At 40.6% G+C, this 19957-nt stretch overlaps 1 protein-coding gene across 7 annotated transcripts in view; it reads right to left on the bottom strand.

Moving 5' to 3' along the window:
• Positions 1 to 19603, bottom strand: part of XIAP (X-linked inhibitor of apoptosis) — a 32535-nt gene extending 12932 nt beyond the window's left edge. Inside the window, exons 1-3 of one of the 7 annotated variants that reach the window (XM_083798008.1) lie at positions 12131 to 12354; positions 11607 to 11790; positions 9615 to 10398 (exon numbers count right to left, since the gene is read on the bottom strand). The gene's annotated coding sequence lies outside the window, so the exon portion shown is untranslated. Of the gene's footprint in view, positions 1 to 9614; positions 10399 to 11606; positions 12063 to 12130; positions 12355 to 19471 lie in introns of those variants that run through there. The other 6 variants (XM_083798009.1, XM_083798010.1, XM_083798006.1 and 3 more) reach the window with 6 other exon arrangements.
• Positions 19604 to 19957: the final 354 nt, after the last annotated feature.

The following is a 19957-nucleotide window of genomic DNA, read 5'->3' as shown; positions in this document are numbered from 1 at the left end:
AAGACAAAGCCAATATATAGAAAATTACATTCTGTTTGAGAACTATTACTTCAAATAATAATGACTTTCACTGTGAAAGCCACGTAACAGAACAAAATATCTATCAAATTTTGACAGGATGTAAATCCTTTAGACAGAGACGCTTCAGCATGTGCTTGACTGGTCAATCCTGCTCAGGGAGAAGCACAAAAGAAAAGGTGGGGTAGATGGAAGAGGCTTGTTCAAGCTTACTCATGCCAAAGTGATTGCATACGGGATCAACAAAGCAGTAGGGGGATGAGAGAAAATACTATTCTGAGGTTACAGAGAGCACGCGACCCGCCACACCGAAGGCCTAGTTCGCAGAACTCGGTAGACCTTAAGAACAGATGACAAGGACTTGAGAAAGAAACCACCCAGCCCAACCACACTCCAGAAGACACAAGTACATTCCCCAGCGAGACAAAGAAGTTAAGAGTACAGGTAAGCATTACACGAGTACAGGGAGGCATTCCATGTAAGCATTCCACGTTAGAAGTTTCCTGGTACGCACTGCCAAACAACTTCATCTTCCACAGGGAAAGATACCACTTACTCTGTAGAGGACTCCGAAACCTACCAACTGTAATGAAGAATTCAGGTAGTACATTAATTTAGCTGGTTTTCCTCTGTAAGACCCTTAAGCTCACGGAAGTGGTAAATCTTCAAGGTCATGTAAGCGGTTTTATCCTCATTACAATAAGTGCTGCCAGGTGCAGAGCAAGACAGAACAACCCTTTTCGGTCCAAGTCAGATGCAAACTTGGTGAGTTGTAGTCCCTCAACTTACACAATATGAAGTCTGCAAAATATTTAGGAAAAATATAATTTTACAAAGCTAGATGCTAATCCTAAAAATGCTTAAGGATATGTTTAACTTTATTTACTACCAGCCATGCCATCAAAGCCAAGAGGTGCCTTCTATCTATGCTTATTTTTATTCCTGGAATTACAGCACAACCAAGAAACAAGTCACAGCTTTAGTTCCTCTCTCAGAGGATGTACTAATATTTGTACTGCCAAACACACCGCTTTGCTAGCAGCATCCATTGAACTCCATGAGGAAAAAAACCTCTCATTACTCTACAACAAAAAATGACACATATTATGGATAAAATAATACCACATTTATTTTAAACATTCCAAAAATTTCCTACCAATAATCTTTGCAATAAACCAACCACAAATTCTGAGGCCAATTCCTCTTTTAGCTGTTCCACAAAAATAAACACAGGACACACCAAGTCACATTCAGTGGTCAAAGGACACTTCTCTTCCTCAAATGGCCACAAAGCCACCTGTGATTTGAAACAGCACTGAGAGCTCACATGTGAGCACAGGAGCAAAAGCCATGCTAGCGTCCATCCCTGGCAATTCGCACTGGAAGTGGTCCTGTCCCTGAACCAGTTCCTCTTGCACACCTGGTGCACTCCACTCCCTCCATTTGAGAGGAACTACTCCAAGTAAGCACCCACCCAACTCGTTACTGGTAGGACTTCATTAATACAAAGCAATAGGATGAGTTGGTGTTGCAAAATTAGGGGTTCCTTCTCCAGCGTGGCTTGCCTGCAGGTGACAGCCGCCTATGGGTACCTGTGCCCCTACTGGCAGGGAGCAGCCTATGCCCAGGCAGGTGAATCCAGCCCCAGGTAGCCAAGTTTAGGAAAGGGTGCTACGTTTCTTGGTCTGAACGTTGTTCTGCAGCCTGACGTAAAGCACCAGGGTTCCCCGTTATTTCCATCAGTTCCAGGGCTGCCTGGGATAAGCTGGGACCAGCCCACAGCAGGTCCAGACTGCCCCTTGCCCACAGTACCTCCACAGCTCTCTGCTCCTTGTGTTAGGCAAGAACATGCTTTACACCAGTAAGGTATGTAAAGCAAATCAGAAACGGGCAAGCAGTTATTACCTGTCCTTAGTAAAATTTGCCAGGAAGACCCTCTGTACTGTCAGCAGTTACTGCCATCAAAGACTTTAGTTCAATGCAACACCCTTCTTGAGAGCTACATTTGCTCAAAGAAAAGCATTTGCTTGAGACATTTTAAAAAAAGAGAAACTTGAACTAAAACAATGCTGAAAACATCTAAAAACCAGGAGGCCTTTATCTGCCCAAGAGCTTTGTTCTCAGTTCTCATTCCCCAACACCTGCAGTAACACCGACTATACTTGCTGTACAGTCAGTGCAGATGTTCCAATTATATCTGTTTGTATAATACCAGATTTAGCAAGAAGAGGCAAAACCTTTTTCAAATTTCTGACATGGGTGGGGAAAATTACTGTGTATTGCAGGATCACTGCCTCGCTTGCCGAAATGACAAAGCTCATTAACCACTAAGCAGGGTGAGAAAACATGACGTTGGAGAGCCGGCATGCTCACTTCGTGCAGCCACAGAGACGTGACTAGTTCTGAGCACCGACCCAAATTATTTCTGTAAGGCAGTTTGTAACTAGTGTAGTAACACCTGACGTTACACTGAATCATACTGTACTTCTCTGCTTTAGCTTAGCAAATTCAGAAGTAGCTACTGAACAAATTGCATTGACTGACCTAGAAATCTGACCTATATGTTTCTTTGGATTTTCAAAGGGCAAAAAACAGTAATTACATGTAGTAATATGAGAACTGTCATGATACATACTACTAATAAAGAAACCCGCTTTTATAATCACAAGTTTAAAGGTTCATGTTTATTTCCTTTTAAAAATCTTATTTTGAAATCTTCCAGGATTGTTTCTGTAAAGATCTCAAATGACCTTAAGGGACTCTCATCGTTATTACTACACTGTGTTCATACAACGATTTGTAGTACCCAAATAGCCTGAGCTGCACACTCTTCTTCTTATCTTCATGCCTACAAGACTTCCCAGAAGGCAGCAAACAAAGCTTACTCACACCCTTCTGAGATTCCTTCTCAAAATCAATCTTGAAAAAACAAATACACGTGCTTTCAATGTATGAATAGCAGCATATCTTTCTTTTTACTTTACTTACATAGAAACCAGCTCAGAAACAATGAAAAACACAAAACACGACTCTTACCCTATAAAAATTTTTACATAGTAAATTGTATCACAGTATCACAGATTTCTAGGTTGGAAGAGACCTCAAGATCATCGAGTCCAACCTTCGACCTAACACTAAGTACTCCACTAAACCATATCGCTAAGCTCTACATCTAAACGTCTTTTAAAGACCTCCAGGGATGGTGACTCCACCACCTCCCTGGGCAGCCCATTCCAATGCTTAATAACCCTTTCGGTAAAGAAGTACTTCCTAACATCCAACCTAAAACTCCCCTGGCACAACTTTAGCCCATTCCCCCTCGTCCTGTCACCAGGCACGTGGGAGAATAGACCAACCCCCACCTCTTTACAGCCTCCTTTAAGGTAACTGTAGAGAGCGATAAGGTCGCCCCTGAGCCTCCTCTTCTCCAGGCTGAACAATCCCAGCTCCCTCAGCCGCTCCTCGTATATATACTTTAAAACCAGAACAGAGCTTCTCCAACGTTTTTGGATCTGTTGATACAATCTAACTGAGGCAAATCACAATGTGCTCAGCCACCCTCTGTCATTCGCCCTCCCTTCAGCGAAAGGGGAGGAGACGGACAGAGGCTCAAGTCTGACATCCGAAGAATTTACTAGAGAACCAAAGATCCCCCTTGGTTCCTCCTTCTTTGTTCCTTATGTCAGATGGGTGACCTCACACTACAATGATGAGTAGTACGTGGGAAGTAAAAAATTGTTAAGAGACACGATTTCCTATGCCTCCATTTCTCATAAACTACCAACATGTTTTAAGCAGCACTTCAAGAAGCAGATCTTGAACAGGTAGAACTTGAAGAATTGATGCTTTATCACAACTCATCTGAAATTTTTCCATTCTTAAAAAAATAAAAGTCCAGTATAGCAGTATTATTCATATGTATGGATAAAAATAAAAAAAAATACATCAACGTGCACTAGGTTTGAACTTCATTATAACATGCATACATTGCTCACACTAAGTTATTATTTTTCATTAGCTAAATGTGGTACTTTACCAAAGCAATCAGAGCAAACACTCTATCTTGAGTGAGGCCCGACTTCTCCAGTACCCTCTGATTCATGCTTATGCTTCATGGGCCAGCCCGGGTCCTGCAGTCCATCTCTGGACTCTTTCAATGAACCTCAACCCCCTGCCCTCAACCCCAACAGAAAATTAAAGACACCTCATTTTCTTTATATATATATATATAAATTTAATTTTAATCATTTAATAAGATGGAAGTTCTGAAAATTTTGATTTCAAGTAATTGGCAAACATTTATGTTCTTTTAAGGAAGATTTCTTTTTCAGGGTGCTTATAAGCATATCAAGTTCAATTGTACATTTTCTCCTCTTCTCCTGAAATAACTTATCACCTTTAAAAAATATGGGCTACAGAACTCAAAACATCACGTAGGTGGTACATCTCATATGTGACAGACTCTCCTTGCAGAAATAACAGCATGAGCTTTGAACTATTATATAAATTGGCTTCTATTTGTTTTATTTCACTTACTCTGTTGATCCTCTTGGTGCTTCCTGGAAAGCTGTGTGTTTGAATTATACTTAAGGAATTGAGAAGGAAATACATGCAAAGAGGGGAGCAAGAAGATCAAAGACTAAACCGAAATAGTAGATGTTATGATGGAGATTATATTCACTTAACTGAGATGTTCTTTTCCAGCTTTACCACTTCAGCTGTGATTACATTTAATTAACTGTGAATGCTAAGCAAAACCAAACAAACAGAACTACCTCAAATTCTGCACCATCCTCTACCGCCGTGGAAATCACAGGACAATGCCTGCCAGGCTGGTAACACCACCATCTGAAGCAGAAAAACCCCTCTACGTACTGTGCTGAAGGTTATAACAATCAAGGGAAAATGACTGGAAATAAACATTAGGGCAAAACCAATAAACGTATATATAATGAATTCATTATTTAGAACGTTGAAATTAATGACTTTATTCTTTCAAACACTGTTTTCTAGAGTGCTGTGAGTACTTCAATATTTATTTATCTTTTTTAACAAAAGAAGTGTAAAGTTACAACTAGGCTGTTGCTTAAGAATAATATTTCTACACAGGTCTTGTAACAGCTGCCTTACATATTACATGGAACAATGATTATAAACAATAACTTGCTACATACAACTCAAAATTATTAACTACAAAAGAAAAAAAGTTTTCAAACAGTTTATGGCTGAGAAACGTGAATTAATAACAAGCAGCCAACTAGCATGCATACATAAAACTCTACAACATATACCAGCTGTAGATTGAAGTTCAGAGAGGAAGTTATTTAAGCCTTTTGACACATATTTAATTTATCACATATTAATTGTAAGTAGAAGGTCCAGAAATTTTAAACGTAGTTTTCACTTACAAAGCCCAGGAGATTTTATTTATATATATATATATATAAACTATTATTGAAGCATTAAGTATCTTACATGTGCAGTGAGTAAACAAAGCCTATTTTAGCCTGAAAGCCTTCAAGTAGCTGAGCCAAGTTTAATATCTGCAGGTATTCGTCACAAGACGCCTCCCACTTTCAAGCTAGAGTACCAATTAATACAGTCCATTGATTAAGCTTCAGATGAAAAAACGCAGACAAAAGTTTAAAACGAAGATATTACCTTATTCAAAATATAAAACTGCACACTTGGGCTTCACAAGTCAAAGATTTTCAATTCAAGTTTAAGAACATGAACAGGTATGTTTTTATGCAACAATACGACACCACCATATCACCCAGGACTGCAATACTTCAGGGAAGCACAGAACCTGCTTTTCTCTTTCACTGTGTTTTACCAGCCATGACTTCCATCCTTAATCCTGCAACAGACTGACATTACAAGGAGTTATTTTTAAGTCCTCTCCTTCCACATGGCAAGCACGGCTGTAACCTTCAGGTCAGAAATACACTTGCACAGCCTGGTGCTCCTGACCAGAGGGTACATTCAACACCCAGCTCCTACTACTTGACACGCTCACTATGAGAGCAATGTTAGTGTTATTGTTGACTGAAGTCTGAAATGTGAGAGTGGTGCACCAAGTAAATACCAGACAGGACACGCCGTACCAGCTGACACGCAGACTGTCCATGTGTCACTTCACTGAATTTCATTTTGTGCCTGCTCAACTGCAATTAGATCAAGGAAGACACATGCTACTAACTTACTTATACCTACAAGGACTAATAACAACAGAAATTTTAAAAGTGTTTACAAACCTCAGCACATTTATATCTAAGTATCAATAACCATTAAAAAAATATTGCCTGGAGAAGGTTGTCGGTTTTTTTGTTTTTAAATAAAGAGGGCATATATCTACACTACGCTCTTTGATCTGGCACCAAATCCTACGTAAATGCATCAGCTCAGCTTACTGTGTCTGTTTTTCAAACTGGTCCTACTTAGCTTCCTGTCAAGGTTTAACACCGTATGAAGTCAGTCAGCCGCTCAAGGTTACAGGAGGCGATTAGATCCTCCTAAGTCTGGACTTCAGTCACAAGGATTTTTATGCTCTCCATCAATCTTAGAAATAAATATAACCAGGCCAATAGAAGCACACCGTTTTGAGAAGGATTTTCACCAGGTATTTTTCTTCATGAAGAAGTCACATGGGTACAGATCAGTACAATAAACAAGAAGAGTGGATTCATGGCAGTGCTTTCAGTAGATGAGTGAGACAAATTTGTATCTGCCAAGGGCACAGAAAAAAAAAAATCACATTTGCCAACTTGCAAAATAATATCTTGAGAAGAATTTTAGCTCTATGTATAAGAAAAGAATAAATATCAGCCGCTGTAGAAAATACTGGCATGTTGCAGCCTAAGTATGAGGTCCTACAGAGGCATCAGTCAAACATAACCACCTAGAGCTGTTAATGATTGTACCAAGGAAGAGGAAGGAATGAAGGTCTGGAGATAACTATTTTAGCCGTGCCACACCTTACTAGTGCTTACTACACGGTAAAGTGCAAGAGAGATGCTGGCATCTTTAGTTTGGGAAACCTATCCAAAGCAGAAATTTAGATCTGACATTTGCTGCCCCTGAAATGGGGCCTGGCCTACAGATGACAGTACCTAAAAATAAGATAGGTTAGGAGAAGGGAAAAAAAAAATCACAGAAAAAAACCTCCCACCAAAACCCAAACCTCAAGCATACTGAGAGTGAGACGGAGAAACTATGGGTACAAGTAGAGAAGCGCTAACACCAAGAGCAAAAAACTCCAAATAACCCCCCAGCAAAACAAAGGAATATTAAAAAGGAAGAAGCAATCCTGGCAGTCTCAAATTTCTCTGGCAGTTCCAGTTGGATGAACATTTTATACGTGGCATAAGCAGGAACATTACGAAATACTGTTCAAGAAAGGCTCTTGTAAATCCTACCAAAGTCTATACATGATTCAGCTATCAATTTTTAATTACAAGGTCACTTAGAATTGTACCATTTCAGCCTAATGATATTCTGTAAGTGTTCTTTACAGATAAACTACAGGGAAATAATAAAGTCAGCATTTTTGGATTTTTTTTTTATCCCTACTGGAAAACTAGTCTATTAGTCTTTCTATCTTGTTTCCACAAACCCTACCGACAACTTCCTTTTCCTAAATATTTTACCATTCCCCCTCTTATAAAAGGCTTCTTCCACAAATCAACGTGACAACAACTTCAGATTTTGTAATAGGACAAAACTGTTACACAGAGAAAACAAAAACTTTTTTTTCCCCAAAATATTACTTTTTACATTGTACATACACTTTGGAAGTAAAATTGATGGGATAGCAAATCTACATTTTATATAAGTTTTTGTTTTAATTTCAGAACATTTAACTCATTAACTGCTGTATTATTCATAGAAATTTAATTTAGTACAAGTTCTACACCAGGAAATTGCAACTAAACTTCCAGAATCTTCCCCTTTAATAGCTAAGAGCTTGGCAGTTGTATTTGATACAAACTGAAACATACTTTAATCCATGAAACCAACACCAACAATTTCAGGGGCTGGCTTGTTTTTTTAATGAATCTTCCCTAAATCAATCCAATGACCATTAGCAGCCTCCAAGTTGCGTCAGAAAAGGTGCAGTCCTTTTCAAAGCTACCCTAAGAGTCCTCAAGGAAAAGGATACACATACTTGAGCCACAACAGAGCAACTTTAGGAAGCAAGTAAGCAAGCTGTGCAGTTTCATCCCCGTGCAGTTCCAGCCTTCTTAAGACTGGAAATGACGAGCTGCTTTTGTCAACTTTAAAGCAGCAGAGTTAAATACAGAAAAAAAATATTAATCTGGGATTATGAAGTGTGCTACTACAGAAATGTAACCTCTGAAAGCTGAACTACTGCTCTTTTGGTTAAGAAACCAAATTATCCAGTCAATGGAAATACATTAAATAAATATGGAAGAGCATAAACTGCTAAGCAAAAACTGCAGTGCCCTGGGATGGATGCAGCTCCCTTCTTGAGCGTGAGCTGTGCTCCAGGTTGCAGCATCACAAGCTTTTACTGCTTCGCTACAAATTATTTAAACTCATAATTGAAGGAAAAGACTGAAAAAAGAGAGCAGCTTTCATCAAGGAGACATATTAAGATGTGACTTTAGCTACAATAAAGTGATGAATGCCACAGCAAACCTGCTGAATCTTCCAGATCGTAAGGAAAGAAAGTGTAGTAGGAGGGAAGTGCAGTGAGCCTGGGACCTCCTACAGCACAGGAGGGCAGGCAGCTCAGGCTTAGGCTCACGGACTGACAGCAACATGGTTCTTCTTGGCATCACCAGTGGGAACGCTTCACCATTATTGCATGCGGGGCCGTACATTCACATGTGCATACACTCACACAGCCCTCATCGTGTAAGTTGGAATCTCTCTCGAATTATCCTCTGTATTTCATGTGAGGTTTGTTAGGAAAGTCGGATTCATTCGACTTGGGGATTCATTCTAATACCATACCAAAAGTGAAGTATGAAAATTGCACCTGTTGAAAACACTCAGCTTACCATTGTATTTAACAAGAAACTGTTCATAACACACAAGGGGAAGGACTGTGGACTACAAGATACGTGCCACTTCATTTTACGCTTTATGTACCAGAAGTAACGCCGCTCGCTGAGGATGGCTTCTCAACTCCGGGAAGATCCCATCAAGCAAGTTTTAAAATAGAACCTGCTCTCTAGTAAAGAAGATTTTTGGATAGTCATCAAGTCCAAAATTAACACAGGAGGCACAGAAGTTCTCTTGTAACAATTTTCAGTTGTACTCGTACAGTATTACCATTCCCATTTCTATAAAAGGAAGTGCTCCCAAAATTAGCTGTGCAGAAACTCATCCCATGTACTGAGCTTCTCTCCCTTCCTCTCCCACTCAAAAGCACAGCAGCACATGGAGGGGGCAAACTTCTGATTGCTGGTATCAACTCGATAACCAATCAAGGATAGAAAAGGCAATAATAAATATTCTGTAGCATAGTTTGGGCTGTTCAGAATCATCAGCAACTAGTCCTAAGGATTCCTAGTCCTGAAGGACAACCCAGTTCAGGCTTTGTGATGTCTCCTTCAGTCTTCACATACCTTCAACCTTCCTGCAAAACCACGTATTTCTCCCCCTCTGGTTCAAAAATCTGCTTCCGGAGCCTGACTTTCAACAGTCACGTTTGGAGTATTTTGGCTTAGAACTCTCCAGGACAGACCACTTGTTAGACAAAATAAAAAGCTGCAAGAGACTGTTAACTCCTGATACAAAAAGTAAAATGAAAAGGGTATTTACAATAGCTTCCCCGTATGAAATTAGTACCCAATCATCAACCAAGTTTAGCAATATATTAATCAAAGCAGATACTAGTTGCACCTGTACTATGTCCAATCTCTACAACAAATTCCAATATTTACATTCTTGCTGCTAGAAATACAAAGGTTAAAAATTTTCCTTTCTATATAACCTTCAGCATAGTTTAAGAAGGCTATGATTCAAATAAAGCATTTCACAATTACATCTTTTGGACAAGAAATCCAAGCTAAAATATGTTTTAAAATTTAGAGAATCAAAGGTCAGGGAAAGTCTGAAATTCAGATGTTTTTGTTGAAAGTTCAAAGGTTTTAAGACTGGGGAAACTCCAAAAGATGCAAAGAGGATAAAACAAAATCCTGGAAATAAAAATTAGAGGACAGCAAAAAGAAGAAAGCCTATAAGCAGGCAGAAAAAGATCCAGTGATCCAGCCTTCTCTTCTCCCTCAGAGAGTTCTGCATCAGACTATAAACTGGATTTTCTGAAACTCTTCAGCTCCCTGCAGCTGCCTCTCCCACCCGGGCAGGACTGCTTCAGGTGTAGAATTGCTATCGTGGGTACACAGAGGCCTGCAACAAAATCCGTCTTTGTAATTCAGAAACTTAGATATGAACACACATTTTCTAACTGTTCTGATAACAAATGTAAGTCTGCCTCATATCAGCTGGAGCAGTCAAAAAGAAACCAAGAAAACCCCACGCCCACATCGGAATTCTTTCACTTTTGCTGCTGGTTACAAAGGGCAAGGTCAGAGGAGGTACAGGATTATCATTAACTCATTTCCTTGCCCTTCTTGGCCAACAAGTAGCTGCCCAGTTTTCTAAGGACAGAAGAAGTCAGCTGTTCTTTAAAGGGCTCCAAAGAAAACTGCAAGGTAGCAAAAGGGCTTAAGAAAATGAAAAATATCCAAATAAGAACTTAATTAACAAATCCACCACATGAAAACTCACCTTTTGAAGACTGAGTTTGTCTTCTCTGTTATGCAGTGACTTCATTATACAGAGTCATTAAGTTAATGTATATCCTACATGACTTCGCTAAGGTTTTAGATAAAAAGGATTTAACATTTTGTTTGATTTAAAAAATTGCAATTTTTTTTTCCCTTTGGTTGTCTGCTTTTCATTCCAAACTGGCTTAGTGTAAGATTTTATAGTTTCTGGTTGTTCACTTAAGAAATAACACCTTCATGTAACCGTATGAAGTACAAAAATCATGTGAGATTGCAACAATGAAAACCTCATCAATGCGGATTTGCAAAATTATCTAAAAGCAGCTTCAAGAGCAAATGCAGCTTTTAGCAAGTGCAGCCTAACAATATAGTTAAAAAGTACAGAAATTATCAAGACCATAATTAGGTCTTACACCCAATGATGCAGCTCCTATCAGGAAGATAGGAGCCTCAGATAGACAATAGTACAGAAACATAAGTACACCAAATATTAAAAAGAAATATATCAGCATAAATACATAACTATTAGGCAAATGAGAACTGCTTGAACTGGTTTGAATTACAGCTGAAAAAAGTGACCTGAGAGAACAAATACTCTTACTGCAGAGACCTTTAATAAAGCTGCATTTTTATTTACAAGAAGCAGAAAGAACATTCTTGAAATGGGTATTAAAAAAAAAAAGTAGGGAAGGAGAGACAAAGTTCAAAAGAACCCATGAAGATTGGAAAAGTGTATGCTAGCATAAGAAATGTTTATTTTAGTTAGTTATGTGAAGAAAACACAGTATTCTGTTCTATCCAGAGGGAAGTCACTTGCGGACGTCTCACCTTATCATTCATTCTGGCTCTCCCAAGAGGTACTAGGATCAGGCAGCGGTGTGACAGGCTGCTCTGCCCCTGCTCTGTTAACACAAGGGCTCCCTTCTTTCTGCGAAAACACAACCCGGGGCCAGCAGGCTCCGTGTGCCCACAAGGTCCCGGCGGCTGAGCACTCTGATAAACCCAGAGCTTCCTGCACAAAGGGAACAGCCTCGGGTACAGTCCCCTCGGGCGCTGCTAACACTGAATTTCCACCAAACACCACTGCAAGGGCGATGCCCCCCAGGCACCCGCTGCGACTGTACCACGGAACCTCCGCAGGGAGCCCCGCGCCCGCGCGGAGGCCGGCGGCACCAGGGACGGGAGCTCCCGGCCCGGCTTGGCTCCGTACTCAGGGCGATGGGGGCGCGCCCGTTCCCGTGGCAACGCCTCCCCGGCCCGGCAGCCGCCCCCACTAACCCCTCAAGCCCCCCGGCCACCCGAGGACCGAGCGCCCCCGCCCCGGCGCCGCGGGGGTACCGCCGCCGACTCACCGAGCCCCGGCCCCTCCTCGCCCGCCCCGGCTGCAGCAAGCGCCCGGTACCCAGCGCACGCCGACAAAATGGCGGCTCCCAGCAGCCCCCGGGCTCCGCTCAGCAGCTCGGGGCCGGAGGGGAGCGGCGCCCGCCGGCGGATGGCGGCACCCAGTGGTGGCAGGTGGGTGGGCAGCGCATAAACCCCGCTCCTCAGCGGTTTCCCCGGCTCTCTTCGCCCCCTGCCCGAGCTACAGCCTTTAAACACACGGGAGCGGAGCGGGCGGAGGTCGCCAGCCCGCAGGACGGGCAGCAGGACTTTGCGGTGAGGTGCTGACATGGTTCCGCACAGACCTCGGCTCAAAGTACCGGTTATTCACCCCGAAATCCGTAGGCCTTTCTCAACCGGCTGCATAAGGGCGCTGAGAAATCATCTGCCAGATGCTGGTCGTTTTGGTATCCACTGAAGATGAGAGGTGCCTGCTGACCACACTTCACACTGCAGAGTGCACTGTGTTACAACTGCATCTTAATCTTCGCTATTAAAAAAGTCCTTACTAAGTTTGCCAGGAGTATGCCTTCCCCCCTCCCCCCCCACTTCAGACTGTGTTTTCACTAGCTATTAAACCTGTTAAATTTCACACGTTTGGACTCAAATATCCCAAGTCAGACAGAAGCCTCAAGCTACTTTCTTTGGTAGTTGTAGCCAAAATCATTTGTCCATTTTCATGACTAAGACAGTTCTTTTGCAATATTAAAATATTTCATTAACCTTTCTTTTTTGTAGAAACTCACATGCCCTCATGATTAATCCAACAAATTTTAAAGTAGCCAATGACAGAATCACGGAATGGTTTGGGTTTGCTGGGACCTTAAAGCCCATCCAGTTCCAAACCCTGCCATGGGCAGGGATGCCACCCACTAGATCAGGTTGCCCAGGGCCTCGTCCAACCTGGCCTCCAGGGCTGGGGCATCCACAGCTTCTCTGGGCAGCCTGTCCAGTGTCTCACCACCCTCTGAGTGAAGAATTCCCTCCTAACATCTCATCTAAATCTCCCCTCTTCTAGTGTAAAACCATTCCCCCTTGTCCTGTCACTACAACCCCTGACAGACTCCCTCCCCAGCTTTCTAGTAGGCCCCCTGTAGGTACTGGAAGGCCACCATAAGGCCTCCCCGGGGCCTACTCCAGAAGTAACAAACCCAGAGTAATAGGCCAATTACCAAAGCTTATCTCAGAGAATCTGGGACAAATTCAAGAGAAGCAACCTAATTATATGACATGCCAGAATGCCTGCAGATTCCAGGGCTTAGATTGAAAGCCCTTTGGATAGGGATTATCTCTCAATTTCTGTTGTCCGGAATTTAGAGACCCCAACTTGGTTCAAAGCTTCTAGTCACTATAAATAACTGTATTAACTTCCATTACTATAAGTAAAGAAAAAATAACAGGTGCCCTTTGGCCAGTTAGAAAAAAGTCATAATGAAATCAGCAACAGCAGTCAGCAACAATACTCAGTATTTAGGATGCTACCACACATCATATTTGCTCTGGTAGGACTTCAGGTCAAAAAAAAGAGAGTGCCCTGAAACCTAAAAATTTACATTTAGTGATGGCAGCCTAATGGTGATGCTAAGCCTACAAGAAACAAAAGATTTCTCTGAAATAAAGGAAAAAATGGCTCAAATGGTCTGAGACTGTTCTCATGAAAAAAAATATCAGATAGGCTGTTAGTACAGATTTGACTGCAGTATTATAAACATTTTGTAATTCATTACTGCAAGTATGTGATTATGCAGATGATTAACTTTAGGCAAAGTCATCTACTTGCCTTACAATCTAATTAAAGTCCTGTGGTTCTAATATTGAAGAACCTCTTGTTCTGCAAAAATAAAAAAATGTTTTACAGCGACTCTGAAAACTAGTATAATTCAACATGTTTCTATACTTTTGGCATCTGGTGAGGCTACTATGGCCCTCACTCCTTCATGAGAATAAATAATTTTTCCAGTCCTTATTGGTAATGTGTGGACTAATTTCTCAGGGGGTTGGCATTTCCCTCAGTTTGAATCTTCAGGGTTATCTGTATAGAGTAAAAACAAGAAATGAATAATTTCTAAATAAGAAAACTAACTATACTGAAAATGCAGACCATTATTCTGGCACATACTACTAAAATATTATTTAAGTTTTTAAGGGATGTTCTTTACTATGAACAGAGATGGCCTCAAGAAATGTTCTATGAAAACAAATTTATTTAGACACAACTGACTGAAATATAAAACACACCTTTCAAATAAATAGTCTAAATCTTTACCTGTTCCATAGTGTATACTCATATTTTTTTCACCTTTTTCATTTGTATTCTCTATTTCCTGAAGAGAAAATAATCAAAAGTAAAACATTTGAGCATCACAGGCAATATTTATGCAAGCCAGGAAGAATGTAGTTGCCTAAAAATTCCATTTTTCACAATCTGAGAAATAGCTCTATTTCAGTAGTAGAAATTCACATAAATCAAAACTCACTTCACATCATTCCAAAGCAAGATTATTTGTTTAAGAATCTTAGACATATTATGACACAGCAAGAGGGTAGCACCTTAACATTGTAATAGGAATATGAATACTTAATCTTATAAATTCTTGTCATACCACATTATTAATACATTCATTAGCAATGATTTTCACAAATGGCATTCCTTTGTTGAGGTTTTGATACTTTTCCAAATGAAGCAGATTGTTTATAGAGGTCATAAGGTATTTTTACAGTGACCAACTTACAAGTTTTGATGTCTAAATCATGCACTTTGATAAAACAAAACCCCAAACTTCTAGCCTCAATACATAGAATAGCTGGAAGATAAGAAAACATAGCAGAAAAGAAAAATAATGACAATAAGAACAGTAATGCTCATGAAATGTTTTACCTTCTACACAAGTGAGTTCTTTCTTTTCTGTTAAGGTTAACCAATTTAAAGGTCAGTTTAAAATAAAATTCGGAATCAGTCAATTGTACTGTAAACCAAAACTAACAATTCCCTTGGTGACATGACAACATTAAAGTAATTGTATTACTTTGAAGTACTTTTCACTGTAGATGGAATTTTACAATGGTGGTACTTGAGCTACAGAAAGTAATTAAACTTTGAGCAGAAAATTGCAGGCTGTATCTTTGTTAACACAAACTGGATGTAGAGAGAGAGTCTTATTTACTATATTCACCCTTTCCTTTAAAATGGAATGAACAAAATCGTGCTTAGAATAGGTTGAGTAGTCTGTATTAAAAAAAAAAAAAGGCAAAAACAAACAACAACAAAAAAGTAGTTTACAGATTTCAAGTACCTCACCACTCCATGCTTTTTATTTGCTTTTTGTGGAAGGACCTGTAGCCTCTACACTACGGATCTTAACTGATCACAGAGCAACTCCATTCGTTTGAGTATCTGTGTTACTCCTGTATTTTTTTCTCAGATAAACTGAGAAAAAAAAGAACTGAAATCTTACAGATATGAAAAGAATTTTTACAGAATCACAGAATCATAGAATATCCCTGGTTGGAAGTGACCCACAAGGATCATCGAGTCCAGCTCCTGGGCCAACTCAACAAACGGTAGACCCTATATCTGACAGTGCTTTCCCAGTGCTTCTTGAACTCCAGCAGGCTCGGGACTGTGACCACTGCCCTGGGGAGCCTGTCCCAGTGCCCGACCACCCTCTTGGTGCAGAACATTTTCCTAACATCCAGCCTGACCCTCCCCTGTCCCAGTTCCATGCCGTTCCCTTGGGTCCTGGCACTGCCCCCGGAGAGCAGAGCTCAGTGCCTGTCCCCCTGCTCCCCTCGTGAGGAGGCTGCCGGCCACCAGGAGGCCTCCCATCAGCCTGCTCTGTTCTGGGCTGAACAAACCAAGGGACCTCAGCTGCTCCTGGTATGTCTTCCCCTCCAGACCCTTCACCATCTTTGTAGCCTTCCTCTGGACACTCTCGAATAGTTTTATGTCTTCCTTACACTGTGGCACTCCTAATTGCGCACAGTGCTTGAGGTGAAGCCGCCCCAGCACAGGGCACACCAGAGCAGGCCAGGAGCACTGTGCCTGCTCAGCTCACTGGCGTGCCTCTGAGGTTGTCCCTGCCAGTAAATGAGATAAAGAAATGCCTCTCTCAATCTGTTTAATATGCTTCGTTAAATTATAATCAATGGATACAGAAAATTATCTTACTGTGTGGAAGTACATGGATGCATGTATACAACGTGGTTTCTGTAGTGCCTACATGACATACTGTGTAGTATTTTTTTCAGATCATGTAATTTATACTATGGATAAGTTAAGAAACAAGTCATGTTGAAAAGCAGATAAAAAGTATCATGGAAGGTACAAACAACAGTGCAGGATCTACTCATTGAGAGGAGTCATTATTCCCCTCCACTCAGTGCTCATTAGACCACGTCTAGAATGCTCCATCCAGTACTAGGGACCCCTGAAAAAAAATATCTAAAAAAAAAAAATCAAACCTGATCAACCAGGTAGAGGTCATCACCCCGCAACCACCAGGATAGTCAAGATTGGGCAAAGGAGAGGACCTGTTCAGTGTGGACAAAATATGGTTTTGGGTGAACTAACAGCAGCCTTCCACTGCTTGCAAGGGGGCTACCAAGGAGATGGAGGCAGGCTCTTCACAGTGGGACATGCTGGAAGGGCAAGGGACAATGTACATAAACAGAAACAAGAGGTTCTGACTGGGTGTAAGCAAAGACTTTTCAACCATGAAGACAGTCAAGCGGTCTCTACCCTTGGAGGGTTTCATGACCAAACTAGGCAACCTGATCTGATCTCATGGCTGACCCTGCAGGAGGTTGGATTAGATTGGCTCCTGAGATTTCCTCCAACCTGAATTATTCTATGAGACTATGACTCAAAAACATAATAAATTATATCAAACTGAAAAATCAGATCATAAAAAATGCTAACCTCTTTGAAACATTTTTTTTTTTTTACACAATCATATTACATATTTCAATCAGATTCAGGCTGTTTGAGTCAGATAAATATAAACTGGCCTTAGCAAACAGTTCACTGACATGAACTGTTTAATCAATAATGGGTCACGAGTCACAGAGGTTAATATGGGAATCCATTCTTGTTGATATATTCTCTAATAAATTAAGGTAACTTCTTATTTCCTACTAATCTCATTTACATAGGAATTTTAAAACCCATTCATTACCTTCAAATGCCAGCATTAATTGGCCCATTATTATCAGGTTAATGAATGGGGTGAAAAAAGCTATGCACTGCAGAGCTGAAATTTCAGAGATGCAGCAGAGAAAGAAAATCAAATGCAAAAATATGACAGAAGAGTGGCCTAACAAGGAATTTTTTTTCCATGAATATGGCAATAATAAATTGAATAACTGATAAATAACAGATGCCTGAAAGCTATGTTTTTCCTCTGAATTTCATCCAATGTTCTTGCTGCCCTTGGAGGAGGAGATACAGTCATTTGATGGGAATATGAAAGTCTTACACTTTTTTTTGTTGTTCCACAGAAAATGAAATCTGCTTCTCTCTTCCAGAAGTGTGTAACACCCACAGCACTTCTTTATTTCCTTTCATCAGCAAATGATAAACATCATTCTCATTACATTTTAATGAAGGTAGTAGAAAAGTCCAAAGGACTAGAGGTAATCAGGGGTATCATCATACTAAAGTAGGAAAAATTGAAAAACATTGTGAGAAACACTCCGTAGCCAATAACTTAGGTTCAGGCAAGGATCTCAGTGAAGTGGTAATTTATTCGCGATTGCAATGGCGGGCGTCCCACAAGCAGGAGCGCACCTACTGGTTCCAAAACACAGTTTATACACTTTTTGATGACAGGACCCTCCCCTGTTTCCCCACTGAGTGGGTAATCCACGTTCACAATCTATCTGATGCTTCACAGACAATGCATGGCCTTCAGTTGCCGGCCTGTTAAATTTCAGATTTCTTTTGACTTTTTTACTGTTTGAAGTGGTAATGTTTCTTCACTTATCTGACTTGACTTAACACCGTGATTTTCACCTAATTATTCTAAGGAGTCTGGTTGTCTGCATTTTACAAGGTCGCCTGCTAAGTTTTCTTATCACTGCAAGCATATCTCAATACTCCATTCCTTACCTTTAAACAATGTAACTCTGCAAAAACATTTTTATTCCCACAACATGACGAGCCTTTTCAATTTCAGGAATAAAGTCTTAAGCTAGACAAACTTTCCTGTAACTCCCAAACCCACTGCTGATCACACAGTGCAATAAAATATCCTTCTAATTAAAATTAAAAGCATAAAATAAAGGTGGTGGTACTTAATCTGTTAATATATGCTCTATGGAAAAGCTAGCATTTAAGCAAGGAAAAACAAACAAACAAACAAACATCTTTTAATGTTTTGATATACTGCTAGCTGGAACTACTTTCAAGTTCACTTGCATATGGTGTCAACTCAGGAAGAAACAGTATTTATTTTCTTTCACAATTCACTGAGCAGGTGAGCAAAGATAAATGCCAAACAGAGAGGAAAAAATGGTAAACATGCAACTAGTGATTTATTTTAGTTCTGTTTGAACTGATTAATGCAAGAAATAATTATCTAGAGCTGGGACTTTGGACTTAGCAAGCATGTGGCACATGGCCACATACATGGTTTTCTACTCATAATTCCTTCATGCTGGAATATTAGTGCTGGCTTACAGGTACTGTATAATTCAGTGCTACAATAACTAGAAAATTGACACATTCAAGGCAGCACATACTATCCTGATGGGAGAAAAGAGGGAGAGAGGAGTGAAGAGGAATGCTACAGTTAACAAGCATGTCCCTTTCAGTTGATCAGTCTGGTCATTCATTTTTCCCACATCCTATTGATGATGTCTGATAATTTTTGTATATGAGGGAAACTCAAGATGACTGTCCAAATCTTAGCAGAGCAATTTTTTTTTTTCTAGTCCTTAAATGCTTTATATTGCTGCTTAAGTAGGTAGTTAAAAATATATTATTCACATATCAGAGGCAGTGGTATTTAATAAGTATATGCTGCCTTTGGACTCTGGTCAGAATCAAAACAGCAGAAGGAAAAGAAGTAGTGGAGCAGAACAGAGAAGCAATGGAAACTGTTTTCCAATGTGGGACTGAGAAAAAGGAATCAGGACCGACAGTTTCAGAAATAGCTTCTTTGCCTAACAGTCTGCAAACACCAAGTTTAGAAATTCAGGTTTTCTCTTACATGATTATCATTAGGCACAGACACACTTCCATTTTAACATACCTGATATCTGGGGTACACAACCCAAATGAGCGTGTGGACCATGTTGATAAGAGTTTGACTTACCAAATTTAGGGCTGACCTTCAAACCTTCACATTCTCTCAATGCACTAATACCCTTAGCTCTCACAGTAAACCAGCATGAGGTAACTACAGGGTTCAGACTTTTACCTAATCAAGTATGCCAGGGCGTAAGTGCCTGTGAACTTCAGCAATAGCCATGCCAATCGGCTCTTGCGAGCTGCAGTTGCTGCCCACCCAATGGCAAGCTGAGCCTGCTGTTTACAGTCTTTGGCCCCCCACGCTTCCTGCAGCACGCAGCCAACCCTCCCCAGATGCTCCAGTCATCTGGAGTCTTCTCTGGACACATCCCAGATGAGGGACAGGAGCACAAGCTGTAAGCACTGCTGCCCCAGATCTGCTCAGACCAGCACGGCCACTGCCATGCCAGAAGCCTCACATATGGGATTGCAGACTAATTATGTGCTGAAGTTAGCAAACAGGTACTGTCAGTAAACAAAAGTGCATTAAATCAAATGCAATGTTCTGTGG

This window comes from Anser anser (assembly GCF_964211835.1).
Source record: "Anser anser genome assembly, chromosome: 13".
Lineage (NCBI taxonomy): Eukaryota > Metazoa > Chordata > Aves > Anseriformes > Anatidae > Anser > Anser anser.
This window is presented reverse-complemented; position numbering and strand designations above follow the sequence as displayed.